We start from the raw sequence: 26181 nt of genomic DNA, 5'->3' as shown, positions 1-26181 counted from the left end.
GATTTTTATTATTGTTTAAAGTAAGGTTTGGTGCCGGGCCGGTGTGGCGCAGTGGTTGAGTGTCGACACAGGAACCAAGAGGTCCCTGGTTTGATTCCCTGTCAGGGCACATGCCCGGGTTGCTGGCTTGACATCCATTATAGGGTGTGCAGGAGGCAGCCAATCAGTGATTCTCTCTTATCATTGATGTTTCTATATCTCTCTCTTCCTCTCTGAAATCAATGAAAATAAATAAATAAATAAATAAAGTAAGTAAGTAACTGTTTGGCAATCTTGTCAAAACAGTATACCTGGTCCCACTATTTTCTTGGGGGGATACCAGGACTCCTAAGATACTGTTAGAGACTTGGTGATCATATAACAGATGATCAGTAAAGAGTAGATTGTCTTTATCTTGCAGGGCGCGGAGATAAGGGTAAAGATAAGGAGTGGGTCTTCACATTATATAAACAACAAAAAAGATACTGTGCTGGTTTGTAAGGATAATGTTAACAGGTGGTTGTTCTAATAAATTATTAGGAGAAATCTCCCAGGTATCAGAAAACTGGACCTGGTAGAAGTGGTGTTCAGCTCATCTTTGATGCAAGTATTACATACACTAATCCTTGGTTGATAACATGAAAGTTGCTACATATGATGGTTAATTTTATGTGCAACTTGGCAGGGCACAGGGTGCCCAGATATGTGGTCAAACATTATTCTGGGTGTTGGTTTGAGAGTGTTTCTGGATGAGATTATCATTCAGGTCAGTAGACGGAGTGAAATAGATTCCCCAATGTGGGTGGCCATCGTCCAGTCTGTTGAGGACCTGAATAAAGCAAGAAAGCAGAGGAAGGGGAAATTCACTTTCTTTGCCCGTTTTTGAACTCGGAGGTTAGTGCTCTCCTCCACTCAGACTGGAGCTTACACCATCACTGTCCTGGCTCTCAGGCCTTCCTTGTTGGATTAGATCTAAAGTCTTGGGTCTCCTGGGTCTTCAGCTTATAGATAGCAGATAAGAGGCCTTCTAGGTTCCATAATTACATGAACCAATTTCTTATAATCAATTTGTCTGTCTATCTCTCATCTATCTATCCAGCCATCTATCTATCTATTGAAAGAGAGAGAAAGAGCAAAAAAGAAGCCTCTTATTGATTCTGTTTCTCTAGAGAACACTGACTAATATGGTGCATATATATGGTCTTTGAAGTACCCATAGGCTAAAAAAACTTACACTCACAACCATGTGTCTTTGAGAGTTTCTTGTAGCCTGGAACACAATATTTGATTCCAATTTTTAAATAGCTGAGTAAGTTGGTTGTCTTACCTTTCTTCTCTTCAGAATCGCCAAACAGCAATAAGAACATTGACCAAAACAAGAAACAAAACAAACAAACAAAAAACGTTCAAACTCATCCTCACCAAATATTTGAGGCATCTGTAACCTAAAATTACAAATTCAAGGACGGGCTAACAAATGAATTGAATATCCAACAGGGTGCCACAGGGAGAGGATGCCTATGTTTGCAGATCTCAGAAACAACCTCAAGAAACAGATCTCCAAATCATTGACCCAAACATAGAGGTAAATCCAAAAGTCCCTTATCTGGATTAATGAGGTGCCAAAGTAACACTAAGTCTCAAGAAACACACTGGCCAGTCAGATTTGCAGGACACACTCTTTTTGTGAGGTTTGCAAGGAAGAAAACTTGGCATTGTGAGTAGTTCTGCAGTGTCAAACATCAGAAAAAGTAAAGGCTAAAAGAAATAGCTCACTCTCATAGCAACTACACTCCTTTAAATGGTTTTCTTACAGCCTAAAACCTGATTTTTAAAAAGAAGTATTGATTTCAGAGAAAAAGAAACATCAATGATGAGAGAGGATCATTGATCTGCTGCCTTCTGCATGCCCCACATTGGGATCGAGCCTGCAATCCAGGCATGTGCCCTGACCAGGAATCGAACTGTAACCTCCTGGTTCATAGGTCAACACTCAATCACTGAGCCACTCCAGCTGGGCTAGAACCTGATTTTTATTCGTCTCACCACATGAACCTCCAGTGAGCATATCTTACTGAAAAAATAATTAATAACCAAAAATTAGCAAGCACAGAAATTATACAAATATGCTACAAGGAGAAAATGAAGATAATATTAGAAAAAACAAATAGGAAATGAATTTTAAAAACACTTTGGAGAGGCTGTTATGAATACATGAAAAGTTGAACAGATCAACAGGAATTTTTTAAAAACTATACATAACACAAGGACATAAAGGATATGTACTAAAATCAGAGAAGATATAGCTATAGAGAAAAATAATAAAAATAAACCATAGGCAGGTAGAGCTAAAAAACAAAAACAATAATTCATTAAAAAAAAAAAAACCTAAGGAGTATAAATGAAAATAGATACTTTTGAAAACACATTAAGAAATATGGGGCCTAAGATTTGGAAAAGGCAAATTAAGTAATATAGAAATGAATAAAGAATTAAAGGACACCATAGAGAAAAGTATAGGTATTGAACTACCTAAAAGCTGTGGTCTTTGGACCTACATTCTAGAACCTAGCTCCACTGCGACTGGCAAGTTGGGGGCTGGTAGCAACTGTTCTGAATGTTTGCTTTTGAAATTTTTGAAAATAGAAGAAAAAAAATGGCCTTGCAATAGGTACTTCAAGATTCCCTTTTTGAATTTATCATGAGATTTGTGGTCTCATAACTCCCGAAGACTAACAGAAATTGCCTCCACTTTTTATTTCAAACACTTTTTCTCAAACAACTCTTCCCTCAACATTTCTTTAGTTAAGAGTTACATAAAGGTAGGCAGTGTGGTCTCCTTTTCAAGCAACCCCAAAGACCTCATATGCATTTCTCCTTCAACCTATACACTCACCTTCCAACTCTGCTGAGAACCAGAACAATGGCTGGGATTTTAACTGACCATTTCTCTTTGCAAAAGAATCTGCATTTGGAAGGATGAGGAGGGCCCTCTTTGGGAATCTCACCAAAGGAAAAGGAAGAAAATGCTTTCACCAAGGAAAACATAACAACCAGTAATCTTTCTTAATCCTTTTTTTCTACCTGCATTATGTTCACGTGCAGAAAGCAAGACAGAATGTCCAACACTGTTTAGTCTAGCTTTGGAAAGAAATGATTATTTAAGTTGTTTTAAACAAACACCAGACTATCAAATTTTGTTCAATGAATGAAGAATGTTGAGCATTCACACTTTGCTGTCTTTACTAGTGTTAAATGTCACTGTTCCTTTAAACTGAATAAGACATCATCAACAATGAAAGGAATATCCCCTTTGCTATATTTATAAATGTGGGAAGACAGATCTATCCCTAAAAGTGAACATTGACAAAATTTCCTGGCAAAGAATGATCTGATTGCTATTGCAAAATACCTGTTCAGGGAATGAGGCTGCATATTAAGAACCAATAATTCTACACCTCCATCTTACTGAGTTTCAATATAGATGAACAGAAAAGCATATAATTATAAACACATATCCCAAAGGTTAAATAATCTCAAGGAATCGAGACAGATGATTATATGCCTCCCACTTGATAATAATCATAATTTATTCCAATAGCTAATTTTCTCCCACAATATTTTTGCTTTACCAAACACCCTTCAAATGTTAGTCCTCTCTCAAATGATTTCAAATTTAAAAATAAGTAATGAGAACTCCCATGCATTACTCACACACATACTTGCAAACATAGCCTTTCCATTTCCAATTCAAAATATAAGCAGTCAGTTCTGATGAGACCACGTAGGAAGGCTTCATGGTCATGAGGAAACATGGGCTGGCTTTCCATTCTCCTGCCATCATCAATCACAGATTGAAACTCATTTTAAAATTAGCCTCTGCCAAACATAATTAGAGGAGTAAATCCACTGCAGACAAAAAAGATATTAGTAAACTCTCTATAATCCAGGGGATTAGGTTAGGGCAGTAAGAAAATAGGCACCAAAATGCCTATGCAAAAAAAAAAAAAAAAAACCCATGGCCCATGAAATCAACAAAATCAGGTCTCCATAATAATGGTCTCTCCCCAGGAAAGCCAAACACTTGTTTGTGTATTAATTACTGCTTGTCATTTTTTGACAGCCACTGAGTAGTTAGGTCTTTCTTTCTATAGGCACTCAGTAATTTAATTTTCAAACATAAGATTTATTTTTCAAGTTACATATGTTTCATGGAGAAGAAAGAATAACAGCAGCACTGTTTTTAAAAACCAAATCTTTATACTGACATTTTGCACATGTGACCTCATTATAGTCATTAAAAAAAAAATCATTCATGATAGATGTATTAGTTTCCTGTTGCTGCTTAAAACAACATACATTTATTCTCCTTTGCTTGTAGAGGCTAGAAGTCCAAAATGAGTTTTACAGAGCTGAAAGCAGGTGTCCCCAGCAGGGTTCCTTCTGGAGGCTCTTGGAGAGAATCTGCTCTTTGTTTTTTTCCAGCTCCTGGTGGTTGCTGGCATTCCTTGGCTTGTGGCTGCATCACTTGAATCACATCACATTCTCCTTTTCTGTGTCAAATATTTTCCTCTGCCTCTCATTTTAAAGGATACATGTGATTTTCATTTAGGACCATAAAGAATCTTTCCATTTCAAGACTCTTAGCTTAATCATACCAGCCAAGTTCCTTTTGCCTTATATGGTAATATATTCACAGGTCCTAGAATTATGACATGGACATCTGTGGAGATAGTATTTGCCTACCACCGGTGGTATGATTTCTGTTTTATATAGATGAGGAAACTAAAGGTCAGAAAGCAGCTCGCCCACTTTCATGGGCTCATACAACCATAATTCAAAGCCCTCATTGATTGCCCTATAACAGGAAAAAGATTTTGTATTTGAAAACTATTTTAGAATTTAAAAATATATATTAATACAAAAATTGGCATTAAAATAAAAATGTGATGATATCTTTGCTTATAACTTATGGCTTGATGTGCTTCAAAAAGACATACAAAATAAAGTTTGTGCTGTGCAAAAATATCTCCAAGGTCCATGAGCTAGAAAGGGGTAAAATCCCACCCCCCTTCCACAAAGACTAAAACTTACTCCACGTTTATTTGTGTAAATGTTTAATCATGTAAATGTAAAGTTATTGACTACAGATAATTCATGGCCATTTCCTTGTTAAGCGAAATAGAGCTTTTCTCTTTGATTTGAGTTCCAGGAGATGCCCAGAGGCCTGGGAATGACGAGGAGGGACTAGGACAGGTGGTAGGGTGGAGGCTAAGTGGGCTAAGCTTTGGACCTGTAAGCCAGAGCTCCACTTCTATCTCTGTTATATTTAAGAGTCCCGAGTGAAAACCCTTCTGGGAGTAATTCTTCTGGTGTTAAACTTAATTTGGAAAACATTATTCTTAACCTTTAAGGACTTTTATGACTCCTAATGTGTCTATTACACATCCAACACATTTGCGTGTGTGTGTGTGTGAGAGAGAGAGAGAGAGAAAGAGAGAGAGAGAGAGAAGGAGATAACAGAGCCCGAATCTCTACATAGTGGATTCCTCCATCCTTTTTGCCATCTCCAAAATAGCTGCCCATCCCTCTAGTCTAGACAATCTGGCCAGATCACAGTCTTTGGTTGTGAACCTAGTCAGAGTGAATGAATCAGGTGTGCCCGACACAGCATGCTCAGCCACTCTTTCTAGCCACTAGGGTCTCTTTAGTGTACCCACTTCCTCGAGTGAGCTAGTCTATCATCACAGCAATAAACACTTAAAGCCCTCTCAGCGTCAGCCATTGACTTCCTTCTCAGCGAGCCACATATGCAGGCACTTCAGTTGTGTCTACAAACACACACTAGTAGGGGGAAAAACAAAGTAAAAAACACCGTTTATTTTGCAAACAACTGCTCAAAAACTATATACTCTCCTAAATCTAGTTAATTATTTTCAAAATAACTTGGCTGAATACAGTCTCTTTTTTTTACATCTTCAAACAGATCTTTGTTTGTTGACACATTCTTTTATATTTGTAAGAAGCACATAAGGACTCCTACAAGGTCATGCATTCCTAGTGTAATCAGCTCATAGCCTTGGCTTACAGAAGGAAACAATACAGAAAATACTCCTATAATAGACGTTCCTCTCCTGGTAATAGTGGGTAACAGAGTCTAGAAATTGCACTAATGCTTAAAGATTACGAAAACACTTTAGTACTTCATACCATCAACCAGGCTCCTAGAATTATAGTTGACCCTTGAACAATGTGAGGGTTGGAGTGTAAACCCCCCCAAGCAATCAAAACTCCGTATATAAATTTTGACTTCCCAATAATTAGTTGTCCCTCAGTATCCACAAGGCTTGGTTCCAGGGTCACCCTTGGATTCTCTTATGTAAAATGGGGTACATCAAGGCATACAGTCAGTCCTCTGCATCTGTGGACTCCCAATCATGGATCCAAAACAGTACAGGTGTTTATTGAAAAACATCTACATGTAAGTGGACCTGTGTAGTTCAAACCGGTGCGGTTCAAGAGTCAACTGTACTTGATTTAAAGCAACTTCAAAAGTATTAATTTAAATCAAGCTATGCAGTAGGTCAAGCTGGCTCCTATAGATTATCTCATTCCTTCATTCCTTCACTTATTTCTCCCTCTATACATACCATTCTTTCTTTCACATTAGTAAAAGGACAAAAGCTTCTGGTTTTGATGTGACATCCCATCTTTGTAAAATGAAGTGAAGTTGCATTACCTTTCTTAAGAATTGTTTGTGCCACCTGCCTTTTTCATATACACTTTTTTCCCCCAGTGCTCATTGAAAGGAGAGATGATTTAAGTTAAAAAGACAGAACTTTGCCAGGATATATCCCAAGCATATACAATTGATTAAATATGCAACTTTCTAAATGGTGCACATTTTTATTATTTGTGAAACATTTAGAAAACATGTTTCAAAACATTTGTATGCCCATGGTGGGCATACAAATACCACCAGTCTTTGTGAATTTGTTTTTCAGAATAACAGCTCCAGTGAGTAAGTAGCACAGAGTGCAGGATGTCACTAAGGTGGGGTGGGGGAGGGAGCTGACAGAGCACCATAGATATATTCAGATGAGATAATCAGCTGTCATTGGGAAAGGCTTTGAAGTAAGTGGCTTAACAAGCATTATTATAATTGCCTCTGGCAGCAAAGGGCTTGCAGGAGGAAAGGCTGAAAAGAGAGTGAGGACACCAAGGTCTTGAGGGCAGGGGATTGTCTCCCCAAAGGGACTCACCTCTGTAAGATGATTCCCTAATACACGTCTTTAGAAGGAAAAACTTGCTGCTTGCCAATTAAGCTCGTTCGCAGTTATTTTTTAAATCTCTCTTTATCTACCTTTAATCCATCATTTCCCATTCTGTTTCCCAAAAGACCACATTCCTAAAGCATGTTCAGTAGAAGTGGAGTTGTCCAGATGAGCAGCCGGTAATGCCAAAATCATTTGAAGGGCAGCAGAAAGGGGCTCTGGAACTGCAGGGCCTGGCGGCGGCAGCTCCACATGCTTCCCTCTGCCTGTGAATGTGTTGGCAGCGTGCGTCGGTGAGCCAGAGTTCAAGTGCTGTTATGAGTCACATTTCACACCCCTTGGCTACTGCAGAGTGTTTTGGAGGCAAACGTCTCATCAGCCTTGTAGACTTGGGCAAACAAGCCTCTTGAGAATCACAAGTGATTTTTCCTCCTTCGTCTGAGCAGGCGTCCTCTCTGTCATTGTTTCCGTGTAGACTCTGAAAGGCAATCTTCAAAACAAAAAACGCAGAAGCTCAAGCAGGTTAGACTTGCCAATCAATGAAATTGCAAGAGTGCAACAGGGAAGACAATCTAAGGCTGAATAGAAGGAAAGTTGGGGCCATCCTTCCTTTTCTTCTCCTACTTTACCTCATTTGGCTGCGATAGTAAGAATGTCTGGTCCCAGGCATCCTAGTCTATGAACTCATGGAAATCCATCTGGGTTGTCATCTCCTTTTGTGGCTGTAAACCACGTGATGCCAACCAGTTAACCAGGTCCAGCCTCTTTTTCTCTGGTAAAGCCCATTTATCTTTATCCTAGGACCTAACTCAATTTCTAATTCCAGAAAGTTTTGCATCCTCAAAAAATGTGTCAGGGATTTGAAACACAAGCTACTTCTGGCAAAAAAAAAAAAAAAAAAAAAGTAAGTTATAATCCCATGGAAAAGCAACAAGAGTCTGCTTCTCTGAAAAGGTGAATTTGTTCATACACGCAATGGACATGATATGCAATGATGGAGAAAAGCACACTTTAATTAAAGCGGATTCTTTTAGTGTCATATCAGTTATAAAAATATTTTGGGACTATTTAGCACAATGTCTAGAGGAATAAAAATTGACTCACATATGAATTGGTCCTACCTCATCATGATTACTGGGAAAATCATCTTTTCTCTTACTCCTCAATAGCCAAAACCAACTCTTGCCTCCATCTCCATCTCATGCTTGTAACGTGATCAAACAATGACTTGGCTACTACTGCTCCCTTACCTAATTTTAAAGTCCTAAGAAGATATGCTGTCTTAGCAGTTGGATCCTCAGCTTCAGTACTTTTCTGTAGACTACCGAGGGATAGTCTTTAAAATCCCATGCCCATTGTAAACTAAAAAGCACAACTCTTTACCTTTGTCTTTCTACTAAAGCACACAATGACCTATCTAATCTGTTCCACCACCATTTTAAAAATTTGAATAATGACAACACTTACAGAAATATTATACATACTAGAGGCCTGGTGCACGAAATTCGTGCATGGGTAGGGTCCCTAGGCCTGGCCAGCGATCAGGGCTGATCAGGTTCCCCGCCTCCTCCTTCCCTCACTCCCTCAGCACCCCGCTGCCGTGCTGGTCGCCTACCATGTTCTGAGGTGTCCCCTGGTGATCAGCACACATCATAGCAAGCAATTGAAATCCCAGTCTCCCCGTTGAACTCCCGAGGGGACAATTTGCATATTAGCCTTTTATCGTATAGGATTGTCACATAGATGCTATATTTGTTTGATAGAGCTGTGGTGACAAAGTATCAAAAACTGGGTGACTTAAACAACGGCAATTTATTGTCTCACAGTTCTGGAAGGAAGAAGTCCTAGGTCATGGTGTTAGGAGAATTGGTTTCTCCTTAGGGCACCGAGGGAGAATCTGTTAGTGGGTCCGTCCTACCTTCTGGGAGATTTGGCATCCCTTGGCTTATATATAGATAGAATCCCAGCTTCTGCCATTATGTTCACATGGCTATCTCCCTCTGTGCCTGTCTATCTCTGAGTGTAAATTTCCCCCTTTTATAAGTGTACCAATCATATTGGATCAGAGCCGACACTAATGACCTTATCTTACTTGATCATCTGCATAGACCCCATTTCCAAGGGAGGTCACATTTGCTGGTAGTAGGCATTAAGGCTTCCACATTTTTTGGGAGACCCAACTCATCCCATAATAGATGCTAAATAAATGTCTTTTGAATTGAAATTAATTATGCTTTATAAATTGCAAGCCTCTACCCAAACCTATGTACTATATGATTATAGAAAGAGCAATAAAGTCCATCCTGTCCAAAATGGGGCATAAAAGAACAGGCAACAAAATCATTCACTAGATACTTCAAGTGGGTTCAGAAAAAAACATAATTGTAACTAGATAGATTTTGGCCACTGATGTTTTAAAATTGTAGTCAGTACTCTACATGTCAGTGTGTAAGTTGGTTTCTAAGTCAGCCTGCTTTTTTTTCTGATTTGTGTTTTGACCTAGACGAATCATGGAGGTTGACCCTCCTCCTTTGGTGGTGTTTCCCACAACATGCTGGTACAGCAGCTGTTCACTCTCAGACACACCCCCACCCTGTATTGGGTTTGCAAGTTAGAGCTAAGTGGAGCAGGATATATGGAGGCTGCATCAGAATCCAGTGAAGGTTTGTTTTTAATAAGTTATTTAAATTTTAAGAGTTGATTTAAGTGGAATGAATCAATAGAATGTACTTTAACCTCAAAATTTTCACAGTGCTTACTATACTTTATAGATTTCTCTATGTAGGGCTTTTCCAACCATGCATATTTTTATTTCCTCTCCCCTCCCCCAGAAATACAAAAGCATAAGTTATTTTTGGTTCAAGAAGTCCTCTAATAACTGACAATAGACGAGAACAGTCTTAGTTCATAACAGAGAAATTTGTCTGCTTTGTTCTCTAAATTAATTTTTTTTCATTATGACTACAGTGTTCCTCTTCAGCTTACCTAAGTGCTAAGCTGTACTTGGATGAAGTGGCATATGGCTGCAAGTTATAAAAACAAGTCATGAGCACTCCCATATTTGCATTCCAGGTTTAAATATCCACAGGGAATTCACAGTACCTGTTCTTTTTAAAAATATTTTATTGATTTTTTGCAGAGAGGAAGGGAGAGGGTTAGAGAGCCAGAAACATTGATGAGAGAGAAACATCGATCAGCTGCCTCTTGCACACCCCCAACTGGGGATGTGCCCGTAACCAAGGTACATACCCTTGACTAGAATTGAACCGGGGACCCTTCAGTCCGCAGGCCAACGCTCTATCCACTGAGCCAAACCAGTCAGGGCACGCAGTACCTGTTCTTATAGTATGAAGATGGTTCAAGCTTTCAGTATCCCAATTTGATCACTCTCAGAAGGAGCAGAAGAGAGAATGTTAGGTTATATTTATTGAAAGTGGATCATGCTTCTGGAACTGTGCTAGAGGCTCACAGTCATTAGCTCTAACCCTCAAACCAGTCACACAAGAAAGGTATTATTATACCAACTGACAGAGGAGAAAACAGAGACTCAGAAAGGTTATATAGATTGCCCAAGAACACAGTTGGCAAGAAATAGAACTAGCATTGTATTCCAGATGCCAAAGTCTACTCTCTTTTTTATCATGGCATTAATACTTAATATTTTTTTACTTCATCAACTTAAAAAATGGTAACCCCAACAACATTCTTGGTATAGTCATGACAAAAGCTTATTAGAGTCACTGGTAATTGCTCTTAAAAAAAAATGTTACGTGAATTGTCCTTTCTATTTCAAAGATAATCACTTGTAAGAAATCCTAGATCTAACAGGGTAGAAAGAGATATCATCTTACATGCCATTTTTGAAAGTAAAACTTTAAAAATAAATCACACTTAATTGAATTCAGCAGCAAACACTAATAGGAATGTACAGCTTACATCAGGGGTCGGCAAACTATCAGCTGTGGGATATAGCCAGCCTGCCTCTTGCTTTTATATGACCCATGAGCTAAAAATGGTTTTCCAGTTTTGAATGGTTAAACATAAATCAAACTAAGAAGACCATTTCATGAGCATTATATGAAATTCAAATTTCAGTATCCATAAATACTGTTGTTGGTGGTTGTTGTTTGGAACACAGCCTCCCACATGCTCGTTTGTTTACATACTGTGTCTGCCTCTGAGCTACCATGGCAGCGTTGAGTAGCTGTGACAGAGATTGTACACCCTGCAAAGCCAAACATATTTCCTACCTGCCTTTTACAGAAAAAGTTTGCCAGATCCGATTATACTAGTCACTAATTGCTCTCAAAGAAAGTACAATATAGAATAGTGGTTCCCAACCTTTTTTTGGCCAGGCCCCACCTAAGCACCTCTAAATTCCCGATGCCCCCCTACCCCCGTGACATATAATTCTTATTATTCAAAAAGTGAACTCCTATTAACTTGATCCAAACAAGCTTCCAAAGAACATGGCATCCATGAAAGAGAAAAATAAAAGAACGAAAGGACAATTGAAGTACTGAGGGAAAAAATCACTAAGAAATTGTTTTAAAAAATAATAACAATATGAAGTGATATGAAAAAATAGCAAAGTTTTAAAACATATGATAGAGAACTGAAATGCATAAATATGTCACAACACATATTTATATACTGTATATGAGGCCCCTAGAACCATAAGACATGCAAAACATTCACTGTTAATAACTCATTTTGAATTGCCTCCCTTAAAAATCAAACTGTCCCCCGGTGGGGCATGTGCCCCATGTTGGGAGCCACTGGTCTAGAAGGATAGCATGTACACAGTTATCTTAAGGACAGATCAGTGCATAAAGGACTTTGAGCTCAGTGAATATCCAAAGGAGAGGAAGATGTAAAAAGGCTGGAGGCATGGTGAGGGGTGAAATAGATGAAGGGGGTCAAAGTTACAAACTTTCAGTTATAAAATAAATGAATCCTAGAGATAATCATGTGCAGCATGGTGATCACCCTGGTAAGTCTAGTACACATCTGACACCATGCAGAGTTATTAGGATATTATTGACTATATTTTCTATGCTGTATCTTATATCCTCGAGACCGTATAGCTGGCAATTGGTACTTAAGAATTTCTTTCACCTTCTTCACCTTGAACCCCTCTCATCTGGCAACCACCAATTTGTTCTCTGTATGTATGTGTTTGCTTCTATTTTGTTTGTTTATAATGCAAGGCAGTCCTAAGTGGCAAGGTGGTGGGATAGACCAGGGCCATCAACAAAAAGGCAATGTGACTCCAGCCTGTAAGACAGAACTAGGATGGGCCTGTGGGCCTGGAAACTACAAGAAATCCCACCCACCCAGACACTGCTGAGGTGTGGGGAGAGGAGGCCCCTTTTCCCGAGAACAAATGTAAAGGCCTGTTATCTGAACTGTTTGCACTGAAAAGAGCAAAACCCTCAGCTCAATAAAAGTCCTTAAATACAAAAATACTTAGTATGCCCAGTCTGGCTCCTCTTGGTTTTTCTTTTCTTTTTATTTTTTTAAATACTCAATGTGGCGTACAATTTATTTCTCCATTAAAAAAAAAAGTCTTTTTTTTTTCCATTCTGTTTTGGTTTGTGGGTTTTTGTTGTCATTTCTTCCTAAAGCGCTGTTTCCTCACATTTGCATCTCCCAGCCTTTTTAATGTGATATTCCATTTAAACTGCCTTTTAATTGTACGTGCTGCCTTGGCAGAACATGACTGATGTACCCGCGTTAATTAGGGCTCCAGTCAGCAGCCCGTGCCAGCTGGAAACTGAGAAACAAGCGTAAATTATTCTGTCATCAATCAGCTCGAAAATGTTTGAATCACTAATTAGTTTGTAATTTGGGTGACAGTTTATCTGACGCAGGCAGTGTCAGAAACTTCAGATCTTAGATGAATAATTTGCCAGGAACAAGCACAGATTCCCTGCTTTTAAATACATGAAGGTTTATCTGCATGTTGAAAGGTGGCTCGGCAGTCTTCATTAACTTCCCACTGGGACTATGTAAATCAGGAATCAGTGTGAGGCTCTTCAGGCCCTGGTGGCTTAGCAGATGATATTTAGAAAAAGAAAGCCTCCTTTTCTCTCCTTTTTTTTAAAATTAATAATTCATAAACTGATAGACAAGGATGTTTGGGCTTTAACAGCTTAAAAAATCACAATGGCTTTTTTTTTCATTTTGAAAAAAGCAATCACCCCCCTTTTACATGAAAATTAGTTGTGCTGTATCTTGCTGCTTAACTGATTTATTCTCCTCCACCATCATGTGACTGGAATGTTAAATGGGGAGTGATTATTAGCCCTTTCAAGCAGGATCATTATTGGGACTTTATTAAAAGGCAGACTTATGTTTCCATTTAAAGAGAAAGGTATGTAGACAAGGGTGAGGGCAGGAGAGAAGAATAAGCAGTGAAAAATCGAAAAGAGGGGTTTTTGTCTAGAAGCATCATAAATCTATTCTTTATCCAGTTATGGATGCTAGAACGGCCCCCATTATTTGAATCAAGGATCAGGCCTGCGCCGTAACTCCCTGTGTTAACCGTTGATGGACAGAATGTCATTTGTGGGATACTTTAGGATTACGGTGTGATTTGGATCTGTAGCTCCATTATCCCTGCATTTATAGGCCACACATTGCTGTCTCCAGACATGACCATGGATAAAGGGAGCTGTCACCTTTCAAAATGTGTTTGCAAGAGGTGAAGTCAGGCCATCCTATTTATTGGAATAGGGCCTAGTGAGCCGAAGTAGCAAAGACAATGCTGTCCACTTCTAGAACCGAAAAGATAGGTGAGTTTAGAAAGTCCCATACCCTCTTCCTAGCCATCAATGAGTGCCACTGTGGCGTTCCAGATGGAAAGGCAGAGGGATGTACCATGTGATGGGAGAGCATATGGATCAGAGGGCGGTGCAGACTCCGCAGTCCCAGTCTGGGCTAAGGCATCCATAACCAGGAAGGGAAATATAGGGTGAAAGAACCTGAGCTAAAAACTTAGCATATCACTTTTTTCTCTCAAAGCAAGGCCCTCATTTCTTTTGTCCAGGCGTTTCATGGCAATCCCCCATCGCCCTAAAGGCACTGTCAATCATGCTTCCTCTCAGAGGTTAGTTCATTATTTCACCCCCAAAGTCACTTCCTGAGTTCAAGTGGAGAGGTCTCTCTTCTGGATGACCAAAGTGAGTTCCTGACCAGGCACCCCCTTCAGTCTCTTCTTCTCTTCATCACTCACGCTGCACCACCACATCAGTCCATTGACATTGAACTCATTCCAAATGTAAGGGTAGACAAATGGAGAGGAGGAAGGAAGCTGTGTTTGGCAAGGGCAATGAAAACAGCAAAAGATAAAATGTCCAGAATCCCTATGGTGTGTTGAGAGGACAGTGAAATAAATAATCTGACTAATTAATACCGGGTGTTTATGTTTAGGGACAGTACATTTATCCTGTGGATAATGGGAATTCACTCAAAATTTCCAAATGAGGAAGTACTATACTGAAGTTAACTAAGTGAAATATACAAGGTTTATAATTTGAGTAATACTATTTTGGTTGTGTGTCTTGAAATTGACTTATTTAGAACAGAAAGTTCTCAAATATCTTCCCTTCTGATCTGCCAAAGTCTTTTATTCAACTCAAGGAATCTTTCATTCATTCAACTATAGATTTTAAGAAATCTATAATAATAAAAGTGTAATATGCTAATTAGACCAGACGTCCTTCCAGATGAAGCCGGGGCTGTGAGGGAAGCCCAGGTCCCAGATGCCAGAGGGAAGCTGGTGCCAACAGCAGGGGGAAGGAAGGCCTACTCTTGCACGAATTTCGTGCATCGGGCTTCTAGTTTTTAATAAAAACATAAATATTAAAAACTGAAGAAACAAGCTATAGCCTGGGAGAAAATATTTTCAAACCACATACCCAACAAAGAACTAGTATCCAGAATATATAAAGAACTGTCAAAACTCAACAGTATAAAATAACAAACAAGCAATCCAATTGGAAAATAGCAAATGACACAAAATGAGAAATTAGACTGGAGAGGATATACAGATGGCAAATAATCACATGAAAAGATGTTCAGCACCATTAGCCATTAGGAAAATGCAAATTAAGACCATAATGAAACATCACACATATTTATCAGATTGCTTACTATCCAAAATAGTGGTATTACCAAATGCAGGCAATGATTCGAAGAGACAGGGTCACTCCGTGCTGGTACGGCCACTCCAGAAATAAGTATGGCAGTTTCTCACAAAACTAAATGTGTAGTTACCACACAACACAGCAATTGCACTCTTGGGTGTATAGTCCAGAGAAATAACAATTTGTTTACACAAAAACCTGTACGTGAATGTGCATAGTGACTTTATTTGTAATAGTCCAAACTGGAAAGAACTCACAAGCCCTTCTATGGCGAGTGATTAAACAAACTGATATACATCCATACCATGGAATACTACTCGGCAATAAAATGGAACAAACTCTCACACAAGCAATAGCTTAGATAAATCTCAAGAAAATTATGCCGAGTCAAAAAAGTCAATCCAAATGCTATCTGATTGCATTTTATGTAGCATTCTTAAAATGACAAAAGTATAGAGGTGGAGAACATATTGCTAGGATTCTAGGTGTTAGGGGTCAGGGAGGAAGGACAGTGAATTGGGGTTATTAAGGGAAAATGAAGAATCTTTGTGATGATAGAAAGAACTGCTTCTGTGTCTTGACTGGTGGAGGATGCACAAACCTACAAATGTGGTAAAATTGCATAGAACCAAATACACTCATAAACACACATACACACATACACAAGTACAAGTAAAATGGTAATCTGAGCCCTGACCGGTTTGGCTCAGTGGATAGAGCATCGGCCTGTGGACTCAAGGGTCCCGGGTTCGATCCTGGTCAAGGGCATGTGCCTTGGTTGCGGGCACATCCCCAGTAGGGGGTGTGCAGAAGGCAGCTGATCGATGTTTCTTTCTCATCGATGCTTCTGGCTCTCTATCCCTCTCCCTTCCTCTCTGTAAAAAAATCAATAAAATATATTAAAATGGGAATCTGAAAAACATTGGTGAGTTGCATCAATGTCAATATTCTTGTTGTGATATGCACTGTGGATTTCCATGATGTTACCATTGGGAGAAAACTGAGTAAAGAATACTCAGATCTCTCTGTATTATGTCTTTGCAACTGTATGTGAATCTACAGTTACCTATAAATAAAAGTTTAATTTAAAAACTATGTAGTCTACTGAGGGTCATGGAGAGATAGAGAGAGAGAGAGAGAGAGAGAGAGAGAGAGAGAGAGAGAACAGTCTGGTGATTGTGGGAGGCAGAAGGGTGGATGGAGGTGGAAGAGGGTATAAGAGGAATAAATGGTGATGGAAAGAAAAAAAGAGAAAAAAAAGAAAAGGAATGGAAAGGAAAGGAAAGGAAAGGAAAGGAAAGAAAAAAGAAAAGAAAAGAAAAGAAAAGAAAAGAAAAGAAAAGAAAAGAAAAGAAAAGAAAAGAAAAAAAGAAAAAAGAAAAGAAAAGGAAGAAAAAATGTAGTCTGTTAGTGCCTCTGCTTGAAAGATCTGCAGAAACACAGGAGCCATGGAGAATTTTCTCCCACCATTTCAGAGGTGGAAATGGAAGCAGGTGTTATTCAGGGATCCAGATTGATGGCAGCTCTACCATGTTCAACATATGGCTTCTAAGGCCACTCTGTTGGTGGGGAAGTAGGATTAAGATCCCAGACAACTGGAAGGGAAAGAGTATGGAGAAGAAGCATGAAAGGGAGATTTTATGAGACAAGCTTGGAAGTGTGCACACCACTTACTAAAAAGAACAACAACCAAGAAAGTTTGTCAGAGCCCAGGAGGATGCTCTAGCATTATTTCAATTCTTCCCTTTCTTAATGGTTCTAAAAGGGATCAAAATAGCCTTCTATGATGAAAATTATATTTGTAGAATCTTTGGTAAATGAAAGGGAAAGATGAAAGTGCTGCTTACTACTGCCACCTAAAGCAATATATCTTTAAACCTTGTTATTTTTAAGATAATTTATTTCACTATCAAGCTATTCATTAAAAATTCAGAAGTAGAAAAACAAGTCGATGATTACCATATTAGCTTAGTGGCATCTAAATTGCCTTTTATAACCCTTAGCATATTAGTATAAATCAAGCATCTGAGGGAGTGGAACAGCGTACAGGTTAAGTTTTCTGTAAGAAGGCAGGAGGGAAGGTGGGCTCAGAGCCTGCTTTTAGTAGATCATTCCTGGGTAAAGCATGACAGGATAGTGCATTAGGTAGCTAAAACGTATCATAAGATCACTGGATACCAGGCAGAACCTACAAGCAGATTAGCCTTGCCTACTTCACAACCAACCAAGTGATTTACCCAATCATTCATTCAACTAATGGGCACAAGTGTGCAAGTACTGCACCAGTGACTAGGAATTCAATGGAGAGCAAGACAGACCAAGTCTATGTTCCATGGAGTGTATACCCTTTGAGGGTCAAGCCATTTCAAATAAAGTGTGAGAAGTTTTTGATAGAGGAAGTAGAGTTTTCTATGACAGCATATAGCGGGAGTCTAGGCTCAATCGGAGATGGCTCCCTTGTGGAAGATTAAGTTACCATGTGATGAATTATTAGGAGTTAAACTAGGATAAGAAGATGGAAAGAGGCAGAACTAAATGTGTTGGGTCAATTTTTTCTTGTGGAGAAGGGCAATTATAACAGAGAAGTGGGAAAGTTTGAGTGAGCACCTCAGGCTTCTGCCAATGTAAAGAAATGGAAAGTTTGGTAATGAAACTCAGAGTCTAGATGCCCTATGAAGGCGCACTCTGGCTCTGTAATGATGATCAGGAATGGAGTGGTCACAGCAGAAAAGAAGGCAGTAAAAGAAAACAGTTATTGTAACACATGCTCTTTCCCCTTCCTCTGTCCACACCTCAATGATAGAGAAGACTAAATCTCCAGTTGTGTATCTCCTTCTCTTGGGATACATCTACCCCAAAGTCAGTTTTAACTCTTTAACTCATCCAGCAGCATGCTCCAATCCTCCCCGGAGGAGTCACTGAAATATTGACTAACCATGTATATCACTAGGCTGTGGATTCAACTCTTCAATCGTGTTTCACCTCCTAGAGTGTTGCCCTCAACTGCATAGTCCAAAATGGCTCATAACCTTATCCACAGTCCAGCCAGAAAATTGTGAGGGAGGGTAAGTGGAAATGGGGAGAATGTCCTTTCTTTCATAGGAACTTGTGCACCTCCATCCCCCTACATTCCACACAGCTATGTGCCCACATCAAGCCCTAAGAAGGCTAAGAAATGTATCATTTGTTTTAGGTGTTGCTATGTGTCTAGCTAAAAATTAGGAATTTGATTACAATGAGATGAAGGGGAGAATGGATATTGGGACAAATAGCAATCTCTGCTACATCATTTTCTTTGAACACGATTAATCTCTTGTGTAAGAATTTACTGCAATTTCAATTCAAAGTAGCTCAGTAGTAATGCCCCATTTATGTGGAAATACAAAGGAAGTAAAAAATATTTACAAAAAGCTCTGGCTATTCATTTGAGGGGGGCACATCAGGCCACATTACACATTAGAATATTTGGCTCTAGAAATCTGTAGACTAAAGGAAAAACAATTCTATCCATCAGTCATCTTGAATCGTATACTCAGAATTCCCAAAGCTTTGGGAAATTTGTCTGAAGTTAAGAAAATAGAGAGTTTTTAGCCTCTGTTTCATTACATCTGTTAAAAGATGGACATAATCATTAGCCAGGTCCTTTATGCTATCACATAAGATCATCAGATGATAATTCCATTCTTTAATCTGTACAGATAGAACCACTTAACTCTGTCTACAGCCTCTGACCCACTCCAGACTCCAAGCAGCTTCCTGGAGAAAAATATAAAGTCGGTACCTTGCTGCTGTACTGATCCCTTTATTCCAGGTTTTTCTCAGACCATGGCATCCCAGTTTCTGGGTTCCTGTCTAGTCCTTATGATTGAGTTTTGCCTTCTTTCTTACTGGCCAAATACTGTGAATCAGTTCCCTTCTCATACTTCCTTCCTATTGCATTTCTTCCTAGGCCCCCTTCCCATGAATAGCTATCCAATAGTAGATTCCTTTATTCTTTAAGTGGAATCACTGCCGTATTCATCACCCAATTTGATTATTAGATGCTTGAACTCCAGTTTCTTTGGAAAACAAGCTATTGCTAAGACAACTAATCTGAAATTCTTCTGGGACCCACTTAAATGATCTCTCTCTCTCTCTCTCTCTCTCACACACACACACGCACACACACACACACACACACATACTATAGATAGATCCAATATTGATCTGTTATTAATAGTACAGTCATGTTCCACATAAGGATGTTTTGGTCAACAACAGGCAGCATATACACCACTGTTCCTAAAAAGATTATATTAAAACTAAAAAATCCTTATTGCCTGGTGACTTTGTAATGTCCTAGCATCATAGTGCAATGCATTTCTCATGTGTTTGTGGTGGTGCTGGTGTAAACAAACCTACTGCATTGCCAGTCTTATAAAATACAGTGCATACAATTATGTAAAGTATATAACACTTGATAATGATAATAAACATCTATATTCCTGGTTTATGTATTTACCATATTACACATATTATTGTTATTATTATTTTAGAGTACTCTTTCTACTTATAAAAAATTTTTACTGTAAAATAGGATCCCATGTTATACTGGCAACAGCCTCATACAACTTGTGTTTATTGTGACTCCTGATTGCATCATTTACTCTTGTGCTTGATTTAATCTCATGCTGTTTTGTACAATAACATGCTGTACAGGTTTGTAGCCTAGAAGCAATAGGCTATATACCATGGTCGGCAAACTGTGGCTCGCGAGCCACATGCAGCTCTTTGGCCCCTTGAGTGTGGCTCTTCCACAAAATACCACGTGCGGGCACACACGTACAGTGTGATTAAAACTTCGTGGCCCATGAGCAGAAGTCGGTATTTTGTGGAAGAGCCGCACTCAAGGGGCCAAGAGCTTCATCTAGCTCGAGAGCCGCAGTTTGCCGACCACTGGACTATACCATATAGCTTAGGTGTGTAGTAGGCTATGCATCTAGATGTGTGTAAGTGCACTCTATGATCTTCACAGTGTCGAAATCACCTTACAACACGTGTCTCAACCAATCCCCATTATTAAGCAGCACATAACTCCATTATCAATAATGTCTAATATGTCATTTTGCCCTCAAAGCCTTCTTTTCTAATTTGAGATCAAGCTTTAGATAACTGTCTTCGAGTATTCATCCTTGGAATCACCAACCAAAGGCCTAATTTCCATTTGTTGACTGCTAGCCCTTTGGTTCTACCTCAATTCCTTTTTTCCTTTCATTCACCTTTTATTATTGGAGATAGTCCATAACTACCTTAATTGGCAAATGACTTTTTTAAGTGATGTTGTAGTCGGGTTTTGCCAAGTCGTGCTGTAGTAACAAACAAACCCAAAAGTTTAACAGCTTACTGCAACAAAGATTAATTTTTTTCACTCTACTTGTAAAGTTGCATGTTGGCTGCAGCTCTACTCCATGCCCACTTTATCTGGGAACAAAGTCGGAAGGAGCAGCCCCTATCTGGACCATGCCATTCTCAAAGCGGAGGGAAAAGAGAGGTGGCAGAGCCAATCAGGGCTCTTAGAGCCTCTGCTCAGAAGTGTCACATGTCACTTCCACATACAGACCATTGCCCAGAGCAGGTCACAATACCAAGTCACACACCAACGAAGCAGAAATTATAATATTTTACAGGGCCAACCCTTCTAGAAAAGGCCCTTTACCTTTTAGCTGAAATACTGTCTACAAAAAACTTTCCCAAATTATCCCAAGAGCTTTCTGAGTTACCTGGCAATTGCTGGTTAGGGCTAGAATATCCTCCATGAAGTAAGAGAAGTTGAAACTTCACACATCTTTCATGGACTAGGTCACTAACTAGCTTCCATTTGTTACTATAAACACCTGACCCTGAAGCTAATCTGTTTGGTATCCAAACAGTCTTTTTGATCCCCCACTGATAAAGCTGCTCTTAAGCTTGACACGTAGAAAGGAGAACAATAGAGTGGAATAGAGTTAGGAGGGGTCCCACCCCACGAACACAACTACAGAGCTTCCACCTGGTCCCAGCACAGACAATGTTTCTATGCAGGACACCAGGAAATGGGAGACTATGTGCCTGCTCATGCTTAACCGGGATCTGTAAACCTCTTCCTTCATCCTGCTGTGCTGACATTTTGAAATTCATTCTCACTCTAATCTTCCACGTTGGGCCTTCAATTTACAAGGCCCATCAAGACATTATTTTCCACCCTCTTCAATATCATAATCAAAACATTGACACACTGCCATCAAGTACATGTTGGTGAACAAACCATAGGCTTGTACTCCAAATAACCTGGCTTCCCAGCTTGACGATGAACCTCATCAGAAAGGATTTAGCTAGCTCTTCCACTCTATGTGGTTGTTCCTCCAAAGACAAATAAACAAACAGAAAAACCCACATAGCTATCAAAACAACAAATACCAACAATTATCAATATTAGTCTATTCTCCATTTTAAAAAAATGAGCAGGATCTAAATAAACTCAAATACCAGGGCAGCCCTAAGGAATTATCTTGGAAATTTTTTTATTTCCTTTGCCCACTCAAGAAATGATGTTTAACTCTTTCTCTTACTTACTATATTAGGGTTCTAAAAAGGCCCCAGGCTTGAAGGGTTCCGTGTGCTGTCAGGAAGTATGTTTGTCTGTTCAACAATGGTCTGTGATCATTCAGCTACTAAAATAACTCTTAACAGAAATATATTGTACCTTTGTAATCATCATTTCCCCAAACCATATCCACATCAGACATTAATAATCAATCTCAGCCCTCTTTTCTCCAGCCCTAAAATCAGCCTTAGAATCCTTCTCCACACAGTGCTCCTGGCAGCAATTTACCACTGAAAGGAGTCAAGCTGGGCACAGAACCAGAAATTAACTTGTTTTCTTAGTCACAGTGAGAACTGAAAAGTCCTTTGCCACCATGACAACTACCTGTGATAAAGCCCTTCCTCACCAAGTCCCTGGGATATTTCTCCAGACCATGTTAGTTTCCTTTTGCTAAGAATCCAATCTTTGCCATCTATGTAGCTTGGCAAGATGACATACCCAATGCTTTGATTTTAATTTAGTAAGTTTTCTTTCATTCACTACTTCTCCTTTGTTGACTTCCCTTTTGTGCCTTGAGTATTTTTATTAACCTTATTCCACTTTGAATATTTAAATCTGCATAGAAACTTGAGACAACACTAGTAATATCATTGGCAGATTCCCAGCTCACTAAACCACTTTACCTTTCTACACCTTTGCAAGCACTCCCAGTTTTGAGCAGAGAGAGAAAATGATTTTTGTTAAATAAATGTTTGGAGTTCTAAATAAACAATTGTAATTTAATAGTGTATTCATTTCTAGAATTGCCATAACAAAGTACCAGGGACTGGGTGGCTTAAAACAACAGATGTTTATTGTCTCACAGTTGCCGCATCTAGAAGTCTGAAATCCAGGCATTTGCAAGGCAATGCTTTCTTTGAAACCCATAGGGGAGGATCATCCCGGGCCTCCTCCTCCCTGCTGGCGGCTTGCCAGCAGTCCATGGGGTTCTTTGACCTGTTGCTGTCAGAGTTGGATCTCAGCCTCTGTTGTCACATGATGCTCTCCCCTCCTGGGTCTCAGTGTCTCCTTTTCTCTTCTAATTAAGACACCAGTCAGGTGGGTACTAGACTTTTCCAGGTGATCACTTTGTAAGGTATATACATCTAATGGCTATGTTCTACACCTAAAACTATTATAATATAGTATGTCAACTGTAATTGAAAAATAAAATTTAAACAAAGACTCCAGTCATATTGGATTAGGGCTCATCCTAATGACCTCATCTTAATTTGATTGCATCTGCAAAGATAATAAAGATTCACAGAGGTACCAGGAGTTAGGATTTCAACATACATTTTAGGGGATTACAATTCAACCCATATCACCAGGTAACAAAGCTTTAGAGACAGCGCTAATTGTCTAAGTTAGCAGACTTGAGCCAGTGCCTAATTGGGAGAGAGAATGCACCATCCTTGTTGTGAGAGGTGTATCTCAGGTAGTTCATCTGCTTGTGCAGGTGTGTGTCACTCTCAAACATTTCTGTTTCCAGATGAGACACTATACACCAAGTGACAGATTTATTGGCTACTCTTCACATATGCAGTCTTGCCCTGAAGGAGCAGTTATTAATTCAGCAAGGATTCCAGATAGATTCCAGTTCCTGTTCTTTAAACAATATCTTCATTCTTAATAGAGTCCTTTGCAAGACATAATGAATCTAGATGAAAGTAAAAGTATTATTCTATTTATACATTTATTATGTGCCATGTATAAATGTTGTTGGTTTGTTCTTTTTATAAAAATTACACATTGCCATTATAAAAAATGTTAAAAAGAAAAAGAAAAATATAACATAACTAGAGTCCCAGTGCACAAAATTCATGCACGGGGTGGGGGGGGGGGGGGTCCCTCAGCCCGGCCTGCACCCTCGGAGGATGTGGCCTAAACCCTCTCACAATCCAGGACCCTTCGGGTGATGTCTGACTGCCAGTTTAGGCCTGATCCCACAGGCAGAGTGGTTAAGGGCGATTACGCAGCCTGCCTCATCGCCCCTAACCACTCACTGCCTGCCTGATTGCCCCTAACCACTCTGCCTGCCCCTAATTGTTTGCCTGCCTGCCTGATCACCCCTAACTGCTCGCCTGCCTGTCTGATCGCCCCTAACTGCCTCTGCCTCGGCCCCCGCTGCCACAGCTTCATCTGGAAGGATGTCCAGAATGACATCCGGAGGTCGTTTGACTGTCCAGTCTAATTAGCATATTACACTTTTATTATTATAGATAGCCCATCATTCCCTATACCTTATTATTATCTTCCTGTAACTCCTTTCCAGTCTTTATGCATAAATTTGAAAAATAATTATGAACATACTACAAATACAAATCTGCATTCTTTTTTAAGTGAGGAGATTTAAATCTGTACTTTAATTGTGATGATAGATACAAAAATCACTCAGTTCCTGGCAAGGGGACAAAAGAAAAAGAAAATACCCTATTCGTTGACCCTAAGCCTCAAAAATTGCATATTGTGAGTAGACAGCTTTAGTTTATAATAAATGAGTATTAGTTGTTTTCAGTTGTATTAGATAACTAAGAAATTATGTCTACCCACCAAAGTGGTTTAAATAATGCCACCTTGCCCAGCCAGCGTGGCTCAGTGGTTAAGCATTGCCCTATGAACCAGGAAGTCATGGTTTGATTGAGTACAGGTTGCGAGCTCATTCCCCAGTAGGGGGCATGGAGAAGGCAGCTGATCAATGATTCTCTCTGATCTTTGATGTTTTTATTTTCTCCCTCTCCCTTCCTCTCTGAAATCAATAAAATATATTAAAAAATAGATAAAGGGCCTATGCTTTAGGTCCACCCAGATAATGTAAATAATAATAATGCCACCTTTTGTTCACCTCAGGAACATAGAACACTACAGAAATATTTGATGGGAATAAATTTGGCTGTGCTCATCACATATGTCTAAATAATCAGCAATATGGAATCCCCAAATTAAATAGCTGTATGTTTCCTGTTTTTCTTGAAGAAAATTATATGTGATATATTTCTTGGAACTATATATGATAAATATATAGTGAAATATATGACAGAAATATGAGGCAACATCTTTAGTTTCTGACTTGTTTTTCTCTTCTTATAATTCTCAGCAATTTCAATATATCTACACTGACAGTTCTCCTGACATTCCAATCTATCAGTTTGTCATCCTCCTCAACTTATTACTTAATCTCTATGTCACCAAAGTTACTCACTGATAAAGCTACAACTGGAATCCAATAAATTCACTAAAAATTCTCTGTACTCCATAACCACCCCCTCCTTAACTTCTATCTTACTCATTCTCTCCTACTCAAAGAATCTCCAATTCCTTGAAAATTACCAATTTTCTGTGCTTGTGAAATCTCATCTTGACTTCATATTTCTACACAAATTCTAAATCTCTAGTCACTATTTTCTCCACTTCTACTATTGGGAAGAACAATTGATGAAAGTCAAGAGATTAAGCTTTCTAACTTCAACTAACCCTTCATTGCTGAGTGTCTTATTTCAGTGTATTACAGCCTTCATAACAATTTTTCTATTTCCACATTCTTCAAACCTTTGGTTCCACCCCAAGGTACACTCCCCACACCCAGGAAATGGCCACACCTGCAACTTTAAAAGGAAGATCAAGGCTTTTGTGGTCAGGCAGATCTAGGACCTCCACATAGTAGCTGTGTAACCTTGGGGAAGTCATTCACTTCCTGCAAACCTCCCACTATTGTGAGGATTTAAAAAAAAAAATACAAGCTTTGTGAAAGCCCATCACCCAGTGCCCAAAAGGTGCCCAAAGCTAATAAATGTGAGTAGAACCCAAAAGTTGAATATTAGACAGCCACCTAGATTCCATTTGCTTAAGTGTGGCCAGGAACCAGGAACCAAGTGACAGAGTTTATGACATTAAGACTCTACTCTCAGACAGAAGAGATAGAAGGTGGCAATGATAGCCAGGAACAATTTGGGTTGAGTTGAGTAGCTTCAATTTTTTTCTTTCTTTTGCTTTTCCTAGCCTCTTTTCAAGATGGCTAGCTGGAGGAATTGTAAAAACCTGTGAAGGGTCAGCAGAGAAGTACATGAGACAAAACCAGGAGAGGACCTGGCTTTTTCAACTTGGGCTAAGTTTCCTGTGTTCACTTAGATGGCCAACATGTGGATGAGCCCTGACTCTTGGTCCTATTCCAGCTGGT

The sequence above is a fragment of the Myotis yumanensis genome, unplaced genomic scaffold (assembly GCF_028538775.1).
Source record: "Myotis yumanensis isolate MYYU_CA2020_CCGP unplaced genomic scaffold, mMyoYum1.0.hap1 SCAF_12, whole genome shotgun sequence".
In the NCBI taxonomy this organism is placed as follows: domain Eukaryota; kingdom Metazoa; phylum Chordata; class Mammalia; order Chiroptera; family Vespertilionidae; genus Myotis; species Myotis yumanensis.
The sequence above is the reverse complement of the archived record's forward strand: the minus strand, read 5'-3'. Positions refer to the sequence as shown.